This window comes from Oncorhynchus tshawytscha, linkage group LG08 (genome assembly GCF_018296145.1).
Source record: "Oncorhynchus tshawytscha isolate Ot180627B linkage group LG08, Otsh_v2.0, whole genome shotgun sequence".
NCBI lineage: Eukaryota > Metazoa > Chordata > Actinopteri > Salmoniformes > Salmonidae > Oncorhynchus > Oncorhynchus tshawytscha.
In genome coordinates this window covers 89197634-89220133 of record NC_056436.1, presented here as the reverse complement: position 1 = coordinate 89220133, position 22500 = coordinate 89197634, and the positions used below count along the sequence as shown (strand labels likewise).

The 22500-nt window shown below is 49.0% G+C and overlaps 1 long non-coding RNA gene across 5 annotated transcripts in view; it reads left to right on the top strand.

Moving 5' to 3' along the window:
- The first annotated feature begins 4951 nt into the window (after positions 1 to 4951).
- LOC121846960 overlaps positions 4952 to 22500 on the top strand; it is a 55574-nt gene continuing 38025 nt past the window's right edge. For 2 of the 5 annotated variants that reach the window (XR_006083960.1, XR_006083958.1), the window contains exons 1-3: positions 4952 to 5107; positions 6085 to 6222; positions 18530 to 18716. This is a non-coding gene — a long non-coding RNA (uncharacterized LOC121846960). The remainder of the gene's footprint in view (positions 5108 to 6084; positions 6223 to 18529; positions 18717 to 22500) is intronic. The other 3 variants (XR_006083961.1, XR_006083962.1, XR_006083959.1) reach the window with 3 other exon arrangements.

The following is a 22500-nucleotide window of genomic DNA, read 5'->3' as shown; positions in this document are numbered from 1 at the left end:
TTTCCTTTGTGACTGGTTTTTTTTTGCTTCCCAAAATGGCACCTTATTTCCTGTACGGTGCCCTATGAGCCCCGGGCTAAAGAAGTGCACTATTTAGGGAATAGGTCTACCATAGGGCTCTGGTCTAAAGTAGTGCACTATATAGGGAATAGGTCTACCATTTGTGACACAGACTCTGCGTAGCTGTCACTACTGTCATCCCTGTTCATTTACCGACACCATCGCCCCGGGCAACAGCCCGGTGAGTGGGTGGGAAAACACATGGCTATACCCAGGCTTCTGCTAACCACAGCATCACAACACCATGGTGACATCCTAAATTGCATCCTTTTCCCTATATAGTGCACTAGAGCCCATAGGCCTCTGCTATTTAGGACGGACGTAGTTCTCATAACAGCAACGGGTTGTGGTCAAATGATTTCTCTTTCTCACGGTTTCTCAGCTGTGTGGTGATGACCCCCCTCCTCTCCCCTCCCCTCCCCCACCCATCAAACACACACAAAAGAGGACTTTCTCATGTTGCCGTAAGAGGGTGTGAGTGAAGGGGCCTACCCATAGAGGCTGTGGGTGAAGGGGCCTACCCATAGAGGCTGTGGGTAAAGGGGCCTACCCATAGAGGCTGTGGGTAAAGGAGCCTACCCATAGAGGCTGTGAGTGAAGTGGCCTACCCATAGAGGCTGTGGGTGAAGGGGCCTACCCATAGAGGCTGTGGGTGAAGGGGCCTACCCATAGAGGCTGTGGGTGAAGGGGCCTACCCATAGCGGCTGTGGGTGAAGGGGCCTACCCATAGAGGCTGTGGGTGAAGGGGCCTACCCATAGAGGCTGTGGGTGAAGGGGCCTACCCATAGAGGCTGTGGGTGAAGGGGCCCACCCATAGAGGCTGTGGGTGAAGGGGCCTACCCATAGAGGCTGTGGGTGAAGGGGCCTACCCATAGAGGCTGTGGGTAAAGGGGCCTACCCATAGAGGCTGTGGGTGAAGGGGCCTACCCATAGAGGCTGTGAGTGAAGGGGCCTACCCATAGAGGCGGTGGGTGAAGGGGCCTACCCATAGAGGCTGTGGGTGAAGGGGCCTACCCATAGAGGCTGTGAGTAAAGGGGCCTACCCATAGAGGCTGTGGGTGAAGGGGCCTACCCATAGAGGCTGTGGGTGAAGGGGCCTACCCATAGAGGCTGTGGGTGAAGGGGCCTACCCATAGAGGCTGTGGGTGAAGGGGCCTACCCATAGAGGCTGTGGGTGAAGGGGCCTACCCATAGAGGCTGTGGGTGAAGGGGCCTACCCATAGAGGCTGTGGGTGAAGGGGCCTACCCATAGAGGCTGTGGGTGAAGGGGCCTACCCATAGAGGCTGTGGGTGAAGGGGCCTACCCATAGAGGCTGTGGGTGAAGGGGCCTACCCATAGAGGCTGTGGGTGAGAGGCTGTGGGTGGGGCCTACCCATAGAGGCTGTGGGTGAAGGGGCCTACCCATAGAGGCTGTGGGTGAAGGGGCCTACCCATAGATGCTGTGGGTGAGGGGCTGTGGGTGAAGGGGCCTACCCATAGAGGCTGTGGGTGAAGGGGCCTACCCATAGATGCTGTGGGCTGTGGGTGAAGGGGCCTACCCATAGATGCTGTGGGTGAATGGGCCTACCCATAGAGGCTGTGGGTGAAGGGGCCTACCCATAGAGGCTGTGGGTGAAGGGGCCTACCCATAGAGGCTGTGGGTGAAGGGGCCTACCCATAGAGGCATAGAGGCGGTGTGAAGGGGCCTACCCATAGAGGCTGTGGGTGAAGGGGCCTACCCATAGAGGCTGTGGGTGAAGGGGCCTACCCATAGAGGCTGTGGGTGAAGGGGCCTACCCATAGAGGCGGTGGGTGAAGGGGCCTACCCATAGAGGCTGTGGGTGAAGGGGCCTACCCATAGAGGCTGTGGGTGAAGGGGCCTACCCATAGAGGCTGTGGGTGAAGGGGCCTACCCATAGAGGCTGTGGGTGAAGGGGCCTAACCATAGAGGCGATGAGTGAAGGGGCCTACCCATAGAGGCTGTGGGTGAAGGGGCCTACCCATAGAGGCTGTGGGTGAAGGGGCCTACCCATAGAGGCTGTGGGTGAAGGGGCCTCCCAGGACAGATTTCTCCTCAACCACAGAATCACAAGACAACAATATCCTAACAGTAGCAGGATGTGGTCAAAGGATTTTCTCACAGTCAGCTGATCCCAGAAGTCATTTCTTTTTGGTTTTGTGAACATGACGTTTTCCATAATTCAACGGACTATTTGATGATCAGGAACAACAACACAACAACGTCATAACAGTAGATGGTCATGGTTCAAATATGTATCTTTCTCACAGTGCTCTCCGTAGTCGTAACGGCTTTCGTCGTCGGATGAGGAAGAGTCGTCAGACCAAAGCGCAGTGTTCATGTTTATTTATTTATTGAACTGAACACTAATACAAAATAACAATAAAATAAATTAAACCGAAACAGTCCCATAAGGTGCAAACACTAATACAGAAAATAACTACCCACAAAACCCCTGTGGGAAAAAGATACCTAAGTATCTCAACGATAGACAGCTGTCCCTGATTGAGAACCATACCCGGCCAAAACATAGAAATACAAAAACATAGAAAAAGGAACATAGAATACCCACCCCAATCACACCCTGACCAAACCAAAATAGAGACATAAAAAGGCTCTCTACGGTCAGGGCGTGACAGTAGTCTGAGCTGTGACCGTGGTCAGATGGACTCAGATGTTATTTTTGTTTTGTTTTGTGAATATGACACAAGAGGAGGCTTTACTGTTGAATTCAATTGATTATATTTAGATAAGGAATGTGTCAGTTTCGTTTCAAAAAGGTCTTGAGTCCTAACATCAAACATAATAAATGTACAGAGTTAAATTGTGTTCTGGAGTTTTCTACAGTCTTGATATTTGGGGCAGTAACTCACAGCACAACAAACACAATAGATACAGTAGGCTTCAACGCATGTGTGTGTTGGACTCTCTTCCAATGCTTTAAAAGTTCCACTCACTAATTCCTGCCCCAGATGTTAGGCAGGACGAGGGTTCTGGTTCAACAGAATCACCAATCTGCCACTGTGTGGACGAGGGTTCTGGTTCAACAGAATCACCAATCTGCCACTGTGTGGACGAGGGTTCTGGTTCAACAGAATCACCAATCTGCCACTGTGTGGATGAGGGTTCTGGTTCAACAGAATCACCAATCTGCCACTGTGTGGACGAGGGTTCTGGTTCAACAGAATCACCAATCTGCCATTGTGTGGATGTGTCTTTATTTCAAGGCAAGTCCACGCTAACGGAACTAAGACTCAGATTTTTCACTTTAACGTTTACGCCAAACAAAAAACATTGATTTCAAAGACTAACAAACCATACAACTATATGCTCAATGACTCTGCTTTTAAAAATTTACACAGACAATTCTGACAACTACTCGAAGAACTGTGCAGATGCAGAATTTCATATTTTTTTTGTAAACTTTTCCAAAAAACGATGTTAAATATTTGCTCCGAATTAAGATTCAAAGATGTCTGTCTGCAGAAAGAATGGGGTGTCAGCTATAACATGACACATTGACATTGAACAAATCTATTTTGGTTATTGTATTGTAGTGAACTCTACTATATTCTACTCTACTGTACTGTAGGGTGAATTCAGAAAGAGTGGGACATCATATATACTGGGACAGATCACAAAAAGGGATCTTGTGATCACAAAAATTATCCTGCTCTCCCCACTAGGCTACCTGCTCTCCCCACTAGGCTACCTGCTCTCCCCACTAGGCTACCTGCTCTCCCCACTAGGCTACCTGCTCTCAACACTAGGCTACCTGCTCTAACCACTAGGCTACCTGCTCTCCTCACTAGGCTACCTGCTCTCAACACTAGGCTACCTGCTCTAACCACTAGGCTACCTGTTCTAACCACTAGACTACCTGCTCTAACCACTAGGCTACCTGCTCTAACCACTAGACTACCTGCTCTAACCACTAGGCTACCTGCTCTCCCCACTAGACTACCTGCTCTAACCACTAGGCTACCTGCTCTAACCACTAGACTACCTGCTCTAACCACTAGACTACCTGCTCTCCCCACTAGGCTACCTGCTCTCCCCACTAGACTACCTGCTCTCACCACTAGACTACCTGCTCTCACCACTAGGCTACCTGCTCTCACCACTAGGCTACCTGCTCTCACCACTAGGCTACCTGCTCTCACCACTAGACTACCTGCTCTCACCACTAGGCTACCTGCTCTCACCACTAGACTACCTGCTCTCACCACTAGGCTACCTGCTCTCACCACTAGACTACCTGCTCTCACCACTAGGCTACCTGCTCTCACCACTAGACTACCTGCTCTAACCACTAGACTACCTGCTCTCACCACTAGGCTACCTGCCTCTCACCACTAGACTACCTGCCTCTCACCACTAGGCTACCTGCCTCTCACCACTAAGCTACCTGCCTCTCACCACTAGACTACCTGCCTCTCACCACTAGGCTACCTGCCTCTCACCACCACCTGCCTCTCACCACTAGACTACCTGCTAACCACTAGGCTACCTGCCTCTCACCACTAAGCTACCTGCCTCTCACCACTAGACTACCTGCTCTAACCACTAGGCTACCTGCTCTAACCACTAGACTACCTGCTCTAACCACTAGGCTACCTGCTCTAACCACTAGGCTACCTGCCTCTCACCACTAGACTACCTGCTCTAACCACTAGGCTACCTGCTCTAACCACTAGACTACCTGCATCATGAGATAAATAAATTGTGATCTGGAACATAATGAGGGAATCTTTTATTTTGTATATATATGTCCTCTCTGTACTTCCTTAGTGTGGACCTTTTCCATCCAGACAAACATTTCAGTATTGTTCTACTGTCTTTGGTTTCATTTAAAAGAACGGAAATAGTATCGTACATCTAAGGAAGGGAATTCAACCAATAGGATTTTGCAAAGCCTCCTAAACTGACGGTAACGATGAATAACCGGTAGTATTGAAGAGACATCTGTGTTGCGCTATCCCGTTAACAAAATAGTTTTAAAATACCCATCTAAAACGTGCAAACATCATGGTTTTCCATGTAAGGAGGTGAGTAAAGGACTTTGGTTCATAATTCGCAGGTTTAAATGATACTCGTTGTATTTTGGATTATGTTCTGTGTATCTTCTTGTTCCAGCAAATTAGCGGTGCGATTGGCTACATTGTTTACAGCAGTTGTTATATTGTATCCGCGGGCAGTGGCTCACATGCAATTTAACGTGTCAGTATATTGTCCAAAAAGTTTACCCGCGTTGCCTGAAGAGATGCCTGTTCAGACTAACTATTTACCATCTAGGCTAAAGGCACCCAAACTTTTCATTGTGAAATAAAACCTAATAGGCTTTTACATTACACATATCCAAATACTTTACCCCCTTTTCTTGGCCAATGAATATCAGCCATTATTTCTGTCATTTCCTATGCTTTCATGATTCTACTTCAGTGCATGAAGGAGAGATGATGAGGATTCATCTGTAGGAAGTAGAGTACTGGTTCATTCTCTGTTGGACCGACAGCTCTACGTGACTGCGGTCACACACCCTAATATACACAGAGCACGGTATACCAGCCTGGTGTCATAGACTTGACGTAACATTGTAAATGTAAATCGGCGAACAAATTTAGTATGATATGTTACGTTTGGTATGGCTACATAAGACAGATAGTTACACGAATGTAGGGTGATTGGTCGGGGAAGGGGGGTGGGTGTGTTCAAATCTCATCAAAGACAACTTTAGAATTAGAGCAACTTTGCAACTACTTTGAATTTTAGCTAACCCTTCCCCTAACCCTTTAACCTAACTCCTAAACTTAACCCATAGCCTAGCTAACATTAGCCAGCTGGCCAATGTTAGCCATCTAGCTAGAATTTGTAAAATAAAGTACGTTTTGCAAATATGTAACATGTAATAGGATTTGTAATTCATAACATATTATACGAAATAGGTGATGGACAGCCACAAATGAATACATACCATATGAAATGTAACGTATCATACTAAACGGAGTCTCGGATTTTCTTACAGAATAATACGAAATGCTCTGAGACCAGGCTGGGTATACTGTTCCAAAGCACACAGCCATTGTTTGCATACAGCTGGTCATCATGGCTGGGATGCCTGGCTGCCTGAGCTGTAGGAACGGCTTTAAGTTGCTTCATCAAGGTAATCATTCTACCCCACACAAGACCCTGATAAGTATATGTACTACAGAACTACTGTGTTGATTGAAGACCCCAGACCCTCCTGTGAGACACCTCATTATGGATATGAGTACTTGGTTGTGTCCCAAATGACAACCCTATTCCCCTACATAGTGCACTACTTTTGAGCAGGGCAGTGTTTCCCAGCTCCAGTAGCCTCAACAGCACACATCTGTATGTGTAGACCTGGACAAACACACCTGACTCAACTTGTCAACTAATCATCAGGCCCTCAATGAGTTGAATCAGGTGAGTTTGTCTGGGGCTACAATACAGATGTGTACTGTTGGGGGTACAGGAGGGCTGGAGTTGGGCTGTTGGCAGTACAGGAGTTGAGCTGTTGGGGGTACAGGAGTTGAGCTGTTGGGGGTACAGGAGTTGAGCTGTTGGGGGTACTGGAGTTGGGCTGTTGAGGGTACAGGAGGGCTGGAGTTGAGCTGTTGGGGGTACTGGAGTTGAGCTGTTGGGGGTACTGGAGTTGGGCTGTTGAGGGTACTGGAGTTGGGCTGTTGGGGGTACTGGAGTTGGGCTGTTTGGGGTACTGGAGTTGGGCTGTTGGGGGTACGGGGGGGCTGGAGTTGGGAATAGGGTTCCATTTTGGACAAGTCCGTGTTTGTTCTCGTTATGACCACTCTGTCATGTGCTGCTGTCATGGGTACACACTGACACATATTGACACCCAGTAAACTGGCTGACTCATAAGGAGATGGTGAGTTGACAGACTTGGTAAACTGGCTGACTCATCAGGAGATAGGGCAGGTCATATACATTACAGTGAGTTGATGTTTACTATGAGTTGACAGTGATCTAAAGTTGCCACTCGGGCTCCTGAGTGGCACAGCGGTCCAAGGTACTACATCTAAGTGCTAGAGGCGTCACTACAGACCCTGGTTCGATCCCAGGCTGTTTCACAACTGTCCGTGATTGGGACTCCTATAGGGCGGCACACACTTGACCCAGCGTCGTTAGGGTTTACCGTCATTGTAAATAACAATTTGTTCTTAACTGACTTGCCTAGTTAAATAAAGGTTTATATATATTTTGTATACATATACACACTACCGTTAAAAAGTTTGGGGTCACTTAGACATTTCATAGTTTTTTTGTCCATTAAAATAACATCAAATTGATCAGAAATACAGTGTAGATGTAACGGTTTTCTAGTGGTGATGAAGGAGAGTCGGACCAAACTGCAGCGTGTCGATTGCGATCCATATTTATTAAACAAAAACGTAAACACGACTAAACACTAAACACGACTAAACACTAAACACTACAAAACAATAAACGTAATGAAAACCGAAAACAGCCTATCTAGTGCAAACTAACAGAGAGTACAAGTAAGACACTAAGGACAATCACCACGACAAACTCAAAGAATATGGCTGCCTAAATATGGTTCCCAATCAGAGACAACGATAAGCACCTGCCTCTGATTGAGAACCACTCCAGACAGCCATAGACTTTGCTAGACAACCCACTAAGCTACAATCCCAATACCACCACCAAAACCCCAAGACAAACACACCACAATTACAAAAACCCCATGCCACACCCTGGCCTGACCAAATACATAAAGATAAACACAAAATACTTTGACCAGGGCGTGACAGAACCCCCTAAGGTGCGGACTCCCGAACGCACCTCAAAACAATAGGGAGGGTCCGGGTGGGCGTCTGTCCATGGTGGCGGCTCCGGCGCGGGGACGTGGACCCCACTCCTTTAATGTCTTAGTCCCCTCTCCCTTCGTCCCTGGATAGTCCACCCTCGCCGCCGACCATGGCCTAGTAGTCCTCACCCAGAACCCCACTGGACTGAGGAGCAGATCGGGACTGAAGGACAGCTCGGGACCGAGGCAGCTCGGGAGTGAGAGAAAGCTCAGGAGTGAGAGGAAGCTCAGGAGTGAGAGGAAGCTCAGGAGTGAGAGGAAGCTCAGGAGTGAGAGGAAGCTCAGGAGTGAGAGGAAGCTCAGGCAGGTAGATAGATCTACCAGCTCCTGGCTGGCTGGTGGTTTCAGCAGATCCTGGCTGACTGGCAGATCCTGGCTGACTGGCAGATCCTGGCTGACTGGCAGATCTGGAAGAGTCTGGTTGACTGGCAGATCTGGAAGAGTCTGGTTGACTGGCAGATCTGGAAGAGTCTGGTTGACTGGCAGATCTGGAAGAGTCTGGTTGACTGGCAGATCTGGAAGAGTCTGGTTGACTGGCAGATCTGGAAGAGTCTGGTTGACTGGCAGATCTAGAAGAGTCTGGTTGACTGGCAGATCTGGAAGAGTCTGGCTGACTGGCAGATCTGGAAGAGTCTGGCTGACTGGCAGATCTGGAAGAGTCTGGCTGACTGGCAGATCTGGCGGCGCTGGGCAGACTGGCGGCGCTGGGCAGACTGGCGGCGCTGGGCAGACTAGCGGCGCTGGGCAGACTGGCGATGCTGGGCAGACTGGCGGCGCTGGGCAGACTGGCGGCGCTGGGCAGACTGGCGGCGCTGGGCAGACTGGCGGTGCTGGGCAGACTGACGACGCTGGGCAGACTGACGACGCTGGGCAGACTGGCGATGCTGGGCAGACTGGCGATGCTGGGCAGACTGTCGGCGCTGGGCAGACTGGCGACGCTGGGCAGACTGGGGGCACTGGCGGCGCTGGGCAGACTGGCGGCACTAGCTGCTCCATATAGGCTGACAGCTCTGGCGGCTTCTTACAGACTGACCGCTCTGGCGGCTCCGTGCTGACTGGCAGCTCCTTGCAGACTGGCAGCTCCTTACAGACTGACAGCTCCGTGCAGACTGACAGCTCCGTGCAGACTGACAGCTCCTTGCAGACTGGCAGCTCCATGCAGACTGGCTGCTCCATGCAGACTGGCAGCTCCATGCAGACTGGCTGCTCTATGCAGACTGACAGCTCTGGCTGCTTCATGCAGACTGACATCTCTGGCTGCTCCATGTAGACTGGCTGCTTCATGCAGACTGGCAGCTCGGGCTGCTTCATGTAGACTGACAGCTCTGGCTGCTCCATGCGGACTGACAGCTCTGGCTGCTCCATGTAGACTGACTGCTTCATGCAGACTGGCAGCTCGGGCTGCTTCATGTAGACTGACAGCTCTGACTGCTCCATGCAGACTGACAGCTCTGGCTGCTTCATGCAGACTGGCAGCTCTGGCTGCTCCATGTAGACTGGCTGCTTCATGCAGACTGGCAGCTTGGGCTGCTTCATGTAGACTGACAGCTCTGGCTGCTCCTTGCAGACTGGCAGCTCCATGCAGACTGGCAGCTCTGGCTGCTCCATGCAGACTGACAGCTCTGGCTGCTTCATGCAGACTGGCAGCTCTGGCTGCTCCATGCAGACTGGCAGCTCTGGCTGCTCCATGCAGACTGGCAGCTCTGGCTGCTCCATGCAGACTGGCTGCTTCATGCAGACTGGCAGCTCTGGCTGCTCCATGCAGACTGACATCTCTGGCTGCTCCATGCAGACTGACATCTCTGGCTGCTCCATGCAGACTGACAGCTCTGGCTGCTCCATGCAGACTGACAGCTCTGGCTGCTCCATGCAGACTGACAGCTCTGGCTGCTCTATGCGGACTGACAGCTCTGGCTGCTCTATGCGGACTGACAGCTCTGGCTGCTCCATGCAGGCTGGCAGCTCTGGCTTCTCCATGCAGGCTGGCAGCTCTGGCTGCGCTGAACAGGCGGGAGACTCCGGCAGCGTAGGAGAGGAGAAAGGCTCTGGCTGCGCTAAACAGGCGGGAGGCTCCGGCAGCGCTGTAGAGGAGGAAGGCTCTGGCTGCGCTGAACAGGCGGGAGGATCCGGCAGCGCTGTAGAGGAGAAAGGCTCTGGCTGCGCTAAACAGGCGGGAGACTCCAGCAGCGCAGGAGAGGAGAAAAGCGCTGGCTGCGCTGAACAGGCGAGGCACACTGAAGGCCTGGTGCGTGGTGCTGGAACTGGTGGTACTGGATCGAGGACACGCACAGGAAGCCTGGAGCGGGGAGCTGCTACCGGAGGACTGGAGTGTGGAGGTGGCACAGGATGGGCTAGACCGTGAAGGCGTACTGGAGATCTTGAGAGCAGTGTTGGCACAGGATGTGCAAGGCTAGGGATGTGCACAGGAGGCCTGGTGCGTGAGGCTGGCACCAACTTCACCAGCCGACTAACACGCACCTCAGGACGAGTATGGAGCGCTAACCCAGGTGCCATCAAATCCCCAACACGTTCCGTCGGGCGAATTCCATGCAAAAAGCACCAACACAGCAACTCCCTCATTTCTCTCTCCTCCAATTTCCCCATTAACTCCTTCACAGTCTCTGGTTCTGGTCTCCTCCTTGGCTCCTCACGATAAACAGGAGAGTTGGCTCAGGTCTGACTCCTGACTCTGCCACACTCTCCTGAGCCCCCCAAGAAATTTTTGGGGCTTCCATCCGCTACGCCGTGCTGCCTCCTCATATCTGCGCCTCTCAGCTTTCGCCGCCTCCAGTTCTTCCTTGGGGCGGCGATATTCTCCAGGCTGAGCCCAGGGTCCTTTACCGTCCAGTTCTTCCTCCCATGTCCATTTCTCCAGGTGGTGCAGCCTCTCCCACTGCAGCTGCTGCTGCTCCTGCTGCTGCTGCCTCTGTTGCCTCTCCTGTGGTTCCTGCCTGTTAACACGCTGCTTGGTCCGTTGGTGGTGGGTGATTCTGTAACGGTTTTCTAGTGGTGATGAAGGAGAGTCGGACCAAACTGCAGCGTGTCGATTGCGATCCATATTTATTAAACAAAACGTAAACACGACTAAACACTAAACACGACTAAACACTAAACACTACAAAACAATAAACGTAATGAAAACCGAAAACAGCCTATCTAGTGCAAACTAACAGAGAGTACAAGTAAGACACTAAGGACAATCACCCACGACAAACTCAAAGAATATGGCTGCCTAAATATGGTTCCCAATCAGAGACAACGATAAGCACCTGCCTCTGATTGAGAACCACTCCAGACAGCCATAGACCTTGCTAGACAACCCACTAAGCTACAATCCCAATACCACCACCAAAACCCCAAGACAAACACACCACAATTACAAAAACCCCATGCCACACCCTGGCCTGACCAAATACATAAAGATAAACACAAAATACTTTGACCAGGGCGTGACAGTAGACATTGTTAATGTTGTAAATGACTATTGTAGCTGGAAACAGCTGATTCTTAATGGAATATCTACATAGACGTACAGAGGCCCATTATCAGCAACCATCACTCCTGTGTTCCAATGGCACGTTGTGTTAGCTAATCCAAGTTTATAATTTAAAAGGCTAATTGATCATTAGAAAAACCTTTTGTAATTATATTAGCACAGCTTAAAACAGTTGTTCTGATTTAAAGAAGCAATAAATCTGGCCTTCTTTAGACTAGTTGAATATCTGGAGCATCAGCATTTGTGGGTTCGATTACAGGCTCAAAATGGCGAGAAACAAAAACCTTTCTTCTGAAACTCGTCAGTCTATTCTTGTTCTGAGAAATGAAGGCTATTAAATGCGAGAAATTGCCATTAATCTCGTACAGCGCTGTGTACTACTCCCTTCACAGAACAGTGCAAACTGGCTCTAACCAGAATAGAAAGAGGAGTGGGAGGCCACGGTGCACAACTGAGCAAGACGACAAGTACATTAGTGTGTCTAGTTCAGAAACAGACGCCTCACAAGTCCTCAACTGGCAGCTTCATTGAATAGTACCCGCAAAACACCAGTCTCAACGTCAACAGTGAAGAGGCGACTCCGGGATGCTGGCCTTCTAGGCAGAGTTGCAAAGAAAAAGCCATATCTCAGACTGGCCAATTAAAAGAAAAGATTAAGATGGGCAAAAGAACACAGACACTGGACAGAGGAACTCTGCCTAGAAGGCCAGCGTCCCGGAGTCGCCTCTTCACTGTTGATGTTGAGACTAGACAGAGGAACTCTGCCTAGAAGGCCAGCATCCCGGAGTCACCTCTTCACTCTTGACGTTGAGACTGGACAGAGGAACTCTGCCTAGAAGGCCAGCATCCCGGAGTCACCTCTTCACTCTTGACGTTGAGACTGGACAGAGGAACTCTGCCTAGAAGGCCAGCATCCCGGAGTCACCTCTTCACTCTTGACGTTGAGACTGGACAGAGGAACTCTGCCTGGAAGGCCAGCATCCCGGAGTCACCTCTTCACTCTTGATGTTGAGACTGGTGTTTCATAGTGTTATATTGTTTCCAGAACTTGTCTTTTATTTTCAATGCATCGTCCATTAAAAAAAACAAAAAACTGTCTGATAAGAATGAATAATGTCCGACAATACTTTTTAAAAAGTATATGCATTTTGCCTAGAATTTTTGCATCACAACACTGAAGTGTAAGGGGCCTTCAATTGTTTAAATGGACTGGATCTTTATATTTCTCACTTGTATCCTGTTTCAGTAATAGTGATATCAGACCTTCTTGTTGCTGATAATCTACTGTTTACATAGGAGTGGTTGAAACATGCTAATAATGGACCTCTGAGTATATCAGAAAAGGTTTGGTATACTTCTACTGGTATGCCATCCGGCCCTGGAGTTTGGTCTACCTCCACTGGTATGCCATCCAGCCCTGGAGTTTGGTCTACCTCCACTGGTATGCCATCTAGCCCTGGAGTTTGGTCTACCTCCACTGGTATGCCATCCAGGCCTGGAGTTTGGTCTACCTCCACTGGTATGCCATCCAGCCCTGGAGTTTGGTCTACCTCCACTGGTATGCCATCCAGCCCTGGAGTTTGGTCTACCTCCACTGGTATGCCATCCAGCCCTGGAGTTTGGTCTACCTCCACTGGTATGCCATCTAGCCCTGGAGTTTGGTCTACCTCCACTGGTATGCCATCCAGGCCTGGAGTTTGGTCTACCTCCACTGGTATGCCATCCAGCCCTGGAGTTTGGTCTACCTCCACTGGTATGCCATCCAGCCCTGGAGTTTGGTCTACCTCCACTGGTATGCCATCCAGCCCTGGAGTTTTCCCAGACTTAAAGGCTTTAATCGCATCATGAAGTTCCTCCTCTGTACTTTCACCTTCACATGAGTTTTTCTGTACAGATGTTTAATTTAAAAATAATCCTTTACATTTAGCTTCAGTTAGAGGAGATGGAAATGAAAACATATGATGAAAGTACTTCCTCTTTTCAGAATATAATTTGGTGAATCATGGGTGACTGTCATTTGTTAAAAGTTTCAGTAAATTATTTTTAGTAGCATTTCTATGTTGAAGATTAAAAACATAATTAGTAGAATTCCCCACTCCCTCCCATTTTCCATCCAGTTTGCTGTGTTTTTTATAATATATTACACTGGATTTTTGTTGAATAAGTTCCTCCATTTCTTGTTGTTTTTCCTCTAACTTATTTTGAGCCTCCATGGTAGCGTTTTTATTGCCCTCTATCTGTTCTGTTAGACCTTCTATTTCCTTTTCTTAGTATGGACTCCTTTGACCTACATTGATGTTGTATTGAATTGCATGGCCTCTAAAGGCACATTTTTAAAAGTGTCCCATAAATCAAATCAAATCACATTTATTTATATAGTCCTTCGTACATCAGCTGATATCTCAAAGTGCTGTACAGAAACCCAGCCTAAAACCCCAAACAGCAAGCAATGCAGGTGTAGAAGCACGGTGGCTAGGAAAAACTCCCTAGAAAGGCCAAAACCTAGGAAGAAACCTAGAGAGGAACCAGGCTATGTGGGGTGGCCAGTCCTGTTCTGGCTGTGCCGGGTGGAGATTATAACAGAACATGGCCAAGATGTTCAAATGTTCATAAATGACCAGCATGGTCCAATAATAATAAGGCAGAACAGTTGAAACTGGAGCAGCAGCACGGCCAGGTGGACTGGGGACAGCATGGAGTCATCATGTCAGGTAGTCCTGGGGCATGGTCCTAGGGCTCAGGTCCTCCGAGAGAGAGAAAGAAAGAGAGAAGGAGAGAATTAGAGAACGCACACTTAGATTCACACAGGACACCGAATAGGACAGGAGAAGTACTCCAGATATAACAAACTGACCCTAGCCCCCCGACACATAAACTACTGCAGCATAAATACTGGAGGCTGAGACATACAATAAGGAGATTTGCTGTACCTATGTTATCTGGAATGATTCAGTTATACATTCTTCTGGCCAATAAATAGGCTTTGATTTAAATGTCCAATGTCCTCGCCCACGGAAATTCAGTAAGAGTAATGTATATGCCAATTATCTGATGGTCCGACCACATTCTGTCCCCTTTTAAAACTTTTGGTGCCAACAAGAATGACATAAGAAAGTAGTCAACTAGCTTGATTTAACCTCCATGTATATCTCACTAGGTCAGGATATTAAACCTCCTCCATGTATATCTCACTAGGTCAGGATATTAAACCTCCTCCATGTATATCTCACTAGGTCAGGATATTAAACCTCCTCCATGTATATCTCACTAGGTCAGGATATTAAACCTCCTCCATGTATATCTCACTAGGTCAGGATATTAAACCTCCTCCATGTATATCTCACTAGGTCAGGATATTAAACCTCCTCCATGTATATCTCACTAGGTCAGGATATTAAACCTCCTCCATGTATATCTCACTAGGTCAGGATATTAAACCTCCTCCATGTATATCTCACTAGGTCAGGATATTAAACCTCCATGTATATCTCACTAGGTCAGGGTATTAAACCTCCTCCATGTATATCTCACTAGGTCAGGGTATTAAACCTCCTCCATGTATATCTCACTAGGTCAGGATATTAAACCTCCTCCATGTATATCTCACTAGGTCAGGGTATTAAACCTCCTCCATGTATATCTCACTAGGTCAGGATATTAAACCTCCTCCATGTATATCTCACTAGGTCAGGATATTAAACCTCCTCCATGTATATCTCACTAGGTCAGGATATTAAACCTCCTCCATGTATATCTCACTAGGTCAGGATATTAAACCTCCTCCATGTATATCTCACTAGGTCAGGATATTAAACCTCCTCCATGTATATCTCACTAGGTCAGGATATTAAACCTCCTCCATGTATATCTCACTAGGTCAGGATATTAAACCTCCTCCATGTATATCTCACTAGGTCAGGATATTAAACCTCCTCCATGTATATCTCACTAGGTCAGGATATTAAACCTCCTCCATGTATATCTCACTAGGTCAGGATATTAAACCTCCTCCATGTATATCTCACTAGGTCAGGATATTAAACCTCCTCCATGTATATCTCACTAGGTCAGGATATTAAACCTCCTCCATGTATATCTCACTAGGTCAGGATATTAAACCTCCTCCATGTATATCTCACTAGGTCAGGATATTAAACCTCCTCCATGTATATCTCACTAGGTCAGGATATTAAACCTCCTCCATGTATATCTCACTAGGTCAGGATATTAAACCTCCTCCATGTATATCTCACTAGGTCAGGATATTAAACCTCCTCCATGTATATCTCACTAGGTCAGGATATTAAACCTCCTCCATGTATATCTCACTAGGTCAGGATATTAAACCTCCTCCATGTATATCTCACTAGGTCAGGATATTAAACCTCCTCCATGTATATCTCACTAGGTCAGGATATTAAACCTCCTCCATGTATATCTCACTAGGTCAGGATATTAAACCTCCTCCATGTATATCTCACTAGGTCAGGATATTAAACCTCCTCCATGTATATCTCACTAGGTCAGGATATTAAACCTCCTCCATGTATATCTCACTAGGTCAGGATATTAAACCTCCTCCATGTATATCTCACTAGGTCAGGATATTAAACCTCCTCCATGTATATCTCACTAGGTCAGGATATTAAACCTCCTCCATGTATATCTCACTAGGTCAGGATATTAAACCTCCTCCATGTATATCTCACTAGGTCAGTATGTATGTATATATATATATATATATAAAATACAAATCTTGCATATCTTATTTCCACAATTAAGGACTAATATGTGTAATGATGTAGGCAGTTCATGTGAAGTTTTGTGACTGTAACCAGGACTGTAACCAGGACAGTAACCAGGACAGTTATCAGGACAGTAACCAGGACAGTAACTAGGACAGTTATCAGGACTGTAACCAGGACAGTAACCAGGGCAGTAACTAGGACAGTAACCAGGACAGTAACCAGGACTGTAACCAGGACAGTAACCAGGACTGTAACCAGGACACTAACCAGGACTGTAACCAGGACAGTAACCAGGACAGTAACCAGGACTGTAACCAGGACAGTAACCAGGACTGTAACCAGGACAGTAACCAGGAATAGAGAGATTTGATTAACCAATGCCAAATCCTGTGTACAAACTAGTGAGTGAATGTTCTAGACTGCTACCTAGCTAGCTAGTTTGCTGCTGTGGCTAGCTAGTTGGCTGCTGTGGCTAGCTAGTTGGCTGCTGTGGCTAGCTAGTTGGCTGCTGTGGCTAGCTAGTTGGCTGCTGTGGCTAGCTAGTTGGCTGCTGTGGCTAGCTATTTGGCTGCTGTGGCTAGCTAAAATTAGAGGTAGTTTTGTGAGAAAATGCTAACTAGCGTTAGCGCGCTGACTGGTAGTCTATTGGTATACCTCAAACACCATGCAGAGACATTAAAATGGTATCCACAAGTATATCTTACTCTGGGGATCTGGCCAAAATCCACAAGTATCATTTTAAGACTAAAAAGCTCATTTTGACTTTGACTATGGTAACTAGTGGAAACCATTAGGGTTAATATGGAGTGGCAGGTAGCCTAGTGGTTAGAGTGTAGAGGCGGCAGGTAGCCTAGTGGTTAGAGTGTAGAGGAGGCAGGTAGCCTAGTGGTTAGAGTGTAGGGGCGGCAGGTAGCCTAGTGGTTAGAGTGTAGAGGTGGCAGGTAGCCTAGTGGTTAGAGTGTAGAGGCGGCAGGTAGCCTAGTGGTTAGAGTGTAGAGGCGGCAGGTAGCCTAGTGGTTAGAGTGTAGAGGCGGCAGGTAGCCTAGTGGTTAGAGTGTAGAGGCGGCAGGTAGCCTAGTGGTTAGAGTGTAGAGGCGGCAGGTAGCCTAGTGGTTAGAGTGTAGAGGCGGCAGGTAGCCTAGTGGTTAGAGTGTGGAGGCGGCAGGTAGCCTAGTGGTTAGAGTGTAGAGGCAGCAGGTAGCCTAGTGGTTAAGAGTGTAGAGGAGGCAGGTAGCCTAGTGGTTAGAGTGTAGAGGAGGCAGGTAGCCTAGTGGTTAGAGTGTAGAGGCAGCAGGTAGCCTAGTGGTTAGAGTGTAGAGGCGGCAGGTAGCCTAGTGGTTAGAGTGTAGAGGTGGCAGGTAGCCTAGTGGTTAGAGTGTAGAGGTGGCAGGTAGCCTAGTGGTTAGAGTGTAGAGGTGGCAGGTAGCCTAGTGGTTAGAGTGTAGAGGTGGCAGGTAGCCTAGTGGTTAGAGTGTAGAGGTGGCAGGTAGCCTAGTGGTTAGAGTGTAGAGGTGGCAGATAGTCTAGTGGTTAGAGTGTAGAGGTGGCAGGTAGCCGAAAGGTTGTTGGATCAAATCCCAGAGCTGACAAGGTATAAATCTGTCGTTCTGCCCCTGAACAAGGCAGTTAACCCACTGTTCCTAGGCCAAGAATTTGTTCTTAACTGATTTGCCTCGTTAAATAAATGTTAATTCAAATTGGGCCACCGCATCACCTTTTTAGGGGTATAAAGCAATAATGGTTGTTTGCACAGAGAGCAGCTATGGTAGCTTGGATGTAGCTATTATTGTGTCTCACAGATGGCTATTCAAGTTGGCTAGCTAGAGATTTTACAGCAACCCACAATCAGATTTATTTTCCTGTTGCGCAAGTTTAGCTTTTTGGCAGACAGCTCTCACTACAATCAAAACAAAAAACTTGCACCACGCAACAGGAAGTAGTTAAGGGCCAAAATTCAACAAACAGTTCTACAATTTCTGTCAAAAAGTTCTAATAGGGAAAGATCTGAGTTTACTATGAGTTGAGAACAAAATCAACTCCTAGTAAACACTGTCTTGTCCCTACTGGACAAAATCAACTCCTAGTAAACACTGTCTTGTCCCTCTGGACAAGAGAAATACCTGTAAAAATGCTTTTCATCAACTACAGCTCAGCTTTCAACACCATTATGCCCTCCAAGCTCATCACTAAGCTCCGGTTGTGTACACCTGTCACCTGGTCAGCTGTGGCTGAAATAGTCCAATCCACCAGTTTTGAAGGGGTGCCCACATATAATATATATATATTAGTTATAGACTGACATTGCTCGTTCTGATATTTCTTATTTCTGTCCTTCCTGTTACACCTGGTGCTGTAGATGTCCTGGGGGGCAGTGTGGCCCCGATGATGCAATATGGAGCCCAGTGGACTCCGCCCCGTGTGGAGCTCGGTCATGTGCCGAGGACGCCCGTTGGCTCGGTCACGGACAGAGTCGGCTGAGCTCCATATGTGGTGTTGGACTCGTAACCTAAAGGTTGTTGGATCGAATCATCTGAGCTGACAAGGTACAAATCTGTCGTTCTGCCCCTGAAAGAGGCAGTTAACCCACTGTTCCTAGGCCATCATTGATAAATAAGAATTTGTTCTTAACTGACTTGCCTGGTTAAAAAAAGGGTTACATTTAACACGAACAAAAATGTTTAAAAAAATAACTGGACACCAACTGGAAAGTGCAAGAGAGGCCAAAAACAACATGGCAAATAATGTCTGGCTATTACAAGGGAACATAATGTCCTCTTGGCCTGGTTCTGAGGCAATACCAGAGTCCTTACAACACTGAAGCTTGGGGAGGAATAGAGATGGAGATATGGGAGGGAGGGGAGGGAGAGCGCCACAGGGGTAAGTAGTGTACTGTTTTACTATGAGGCAAGACCAGACTCAGGCAAGGTAGAGGTGAGAGAGGGGAACAGAACAGAGGGAGGAGGTAGAGAGAGGAACAGAACAGAGGGAGGAGGTAGAGAGAGGAACAGAACAGAGGGAGGAGGTAGAGAGAGAGGGGAACAGAACAGAGGGAGGAGGTAGAGAGAGGGGAACAGAACAGTGTGAGGAGGTAGAGAGAGGGGAACAGAGGGAGGAGGTAGAGGAGAGAGGAACAGAGGGAGGAGGTAGAGGAGAGCGGAACAGAACAGAGGGAGGAACAGAACAGAGGGAGGAACAGAACAGAGGGAGGAACAGAACAGAGGGAGGGAGAGAACAGAGGGGTAATGAAGGAAATGACTAACACAGAGCTGGGAATGTAAGCTATTAATATTGACTTAATGTTGTGAATACAGAATGTACAATACTGAGTCTTAGTCACTGAGGAGGGAGGGATCAGTACATCAGCGAAGCAGGGGAAAGAACGTACTACCTAAACACGCTGGGAGGAAGTTTGGCAACTGGCAGTTGTACAGTACAACCCTCCCCTGACCCCCTGCCACACCACTTTTCCATCTAGCCAAAGCGGCCTTCACACAGGAGTGCGACAGCCGCCGGTGACCATAGCAACGACATAAACAAACATTATCGATGAATCGCTTTAACACCATAACGTATTTTACCTGCAAAAGTAAATTATTCATAAAATTAAAACTGGGTAAGAAAACAGTGATTTATTTATATATCTATCTATCTATCTAGAGTGGGTTAGTTATCTGGTCCTGCTGTCTGACGTGTTGTCACGCAGGCTATGCTGTGATTGGTCAACAACGATGGCACCTCTTCACAAATAATCCACCGTTGGCTTGTCTGTCACGGCCTTTAGTGATGTTTCTGTATTACAATGAGTCCAGGCCAGAGAGAGGAAGGGAGAGGGAACGGGGCAGAGAGAGGGAAGAGACCGAGAGAGGGAAGAGACCGAGAGAGGAAGGGAGAGGAGGAGGGAACGGGGCAGAGAGGGAAGAGGAGAGGAAGGGAGAGGGAACGGGGAGAGAGGGAAGAGGAGAGGAAGGGAGAGGGAACGGGGCAGAGAGAGGGAAGAGACCGAGAGAGGAAGGAGAGGGACGGGGCAGGAGAGGGAAGAGGGAGAGAGGAAGGGAAGAGACGGGGCAGAGAGAGGGAAGAGACCGAGAGAGGAAGGAAGGGAACGGGGCAGAGAGAGGGAAGAGACCGAGGAGGAAGAGAGAGGGAAGAGACCGAGAGAGGGAAGAGACCGAGAGAGGAGAAGGGAGAGGGAGAGAGGAAGGGAGAGGGGCAGAGAGAGGGAAGAGACCGAGAGAGGGAAGAGACCGAGAGAGGAAGGGAGAGGGAGAGGGAACGGGGCAGAGAGAGGGAAGAGACCGAGAGAGGGAAGAGACCGAGAGAGGAAGGGAGAGGGAGAGGGAACGGGGCAGAGAGAGGGAAGAGACCGAGAGAGGGAAGAGACCGGGAGAGGAGGGAGAGGGAGAGGGGGCAGAGAGAGGGAAGAGACCGAGAGAGGCAAGAGACCGAGAGAGAAAGGGAGAGGGAGAGGGAACAGGGGGCAGAGAGAGGGAAGAGACCAAGAGAGGAAGGGTGAGGGAGAGGGAACGGGGCAGAGAGAGGGAAGAGACCGAGAGAGGGAAGAGACCGAGAGAGGGAGAGGGAAGAGACCGAGAGAGGGAAGAGACCGAGAGAGGAAGAGAGAGGGAGAGGGAACGGGGCAGAGAGAGGGAAGAGACCGAGAGAGGGAAGAGACCGAGAGAGGGAAGAGACCGAGAGAGGAAGAGAGAGGTGAAGAGACCGAGAGAGGAAGAGACCGAGAGAGGAAGAGAGAGGGAAGAGACCGAGAGAGGGAAGAGACCGAGAGAGGAAGAGAGAGGGAAGAGACCGAGAGAGGAAGAGAGAGGGAAGAGACCGAGAGAGGGAAGAGACCGAGAGAGGAAGGGAGAGGGAAGAGACCGAGAGAGGAAGAGAGAGGGAGAGGGAACGGGGCAGAGAGAGGGAAGAGACCGAGAGAGGAAGGGAGAGGGAGAGGGAACGGGGCAGAGAGAGGGAAGAGACCGAGAGAGGAAGAGAGAGGGAGAGGGAACGGGGCAGAGAGAGGGAAGAGACCGAGAGAGGAAGGGAGAGGGAGAGGGAACGGGGCAGAGAGAGGGAAGAGACCGAGAGAGGAATGGAGAGGGAAGAGACCGAGAGAGGAAGGGAGAGGGAAGAGACCGAGAGAGGAAGAGAGAGGGAGAGGGAACGGGGCAGAGAGAGGGAAGAGACCGAGAGAGGAAGGGAGAGGGAGAGGGAACGGGGCAGAGAGAGGGAAGAGACCGAGAGAGGAAGAGAGAGGGAAGAGACCGAGAGAGGAAGAGAGAGGGAGAGGGAACGGGGCAGAGAGAGGGAAGAGACCGAGAGAGGAAGGGAGAGGGAGAGGGAACGGGGCAGAGAGAGGGAAGAGGCCGAGAGAGGAATGGAGAGGGAAGAGACCGAGAGAGGAAGGGAGAGGGAAGAGACCGAGAGAGGAAGAGAGAGGGAGAGGGAACGGGGGCAGAGAGAGAGAAGAGACCGAGAGAGGAAGAGAGAGGGAAGAGACCGAGAGAGGAAGAGAGAGGGAGAGGGAACGGGGCAGAGAGAGGGAAGAGACCGAGAGAGGAAGGGAGAGGTAAGAGACCGAGAGAGGAAGAGAGAGGGAGAGGGAACGGGGCAGAGAGAGGGAAGAGACCGAGAGAGGAATGGAGAGGGAAGAGACCGAGAGAGGAAGGGTGAGGGAGTGGGAACGGGGCAGAGAGAGGGAAGAGACAGAGAGAGGAAGGGTGAGGGAGAGGGAACGGGCAGAGAGAGGGAAGAGACCAGGAGAGCCCCTCACCACAGGGGTTAGTTAGTTAGTCTACAGCCCTCTGACTCCCTACATCACCACAGGGGTTAGTTAGTTAGTTAGTTAGTTAGTTAGTTAGTCTACAGCCCTCTGACTCCCTACCTCACCACAGGGGTTAGTTAGTTAGTCTACAGCCCTCTGACTCCCTACCTCACCACAGGGGTTAGTTAGTTAGTCTACAGCCCTCTGACTCCCTACCTCACCACAGGGGTTAGTTAGTTAGTCTACAGCCCTCTGACTCCCTACCTCACCACAGGGGTTAGTTAGTTAGTCTACAGCCCTCTGACCTCACCACCTACCTCACCACCACAGGGGTTAGTTAGTTAGTCTACAGCCCTCTGACTCCCTTCCTCACCACAGGGTTTAGTTAGTTAGTTAGTTAGTTAGTTAGTCTACAGCCCTCTGACTCCCTACCTCACCACAGGGGTTAGTTAGTTAGTTAGTCTACAGCCCTCTGACTCCCTACCTCACCACAGGGTTTAGTTAGTTAGTTAGTTAGTTAGTTAGTCTACAGCCCTCTGACTCCCTACCTCACCACAGGGGTTAGT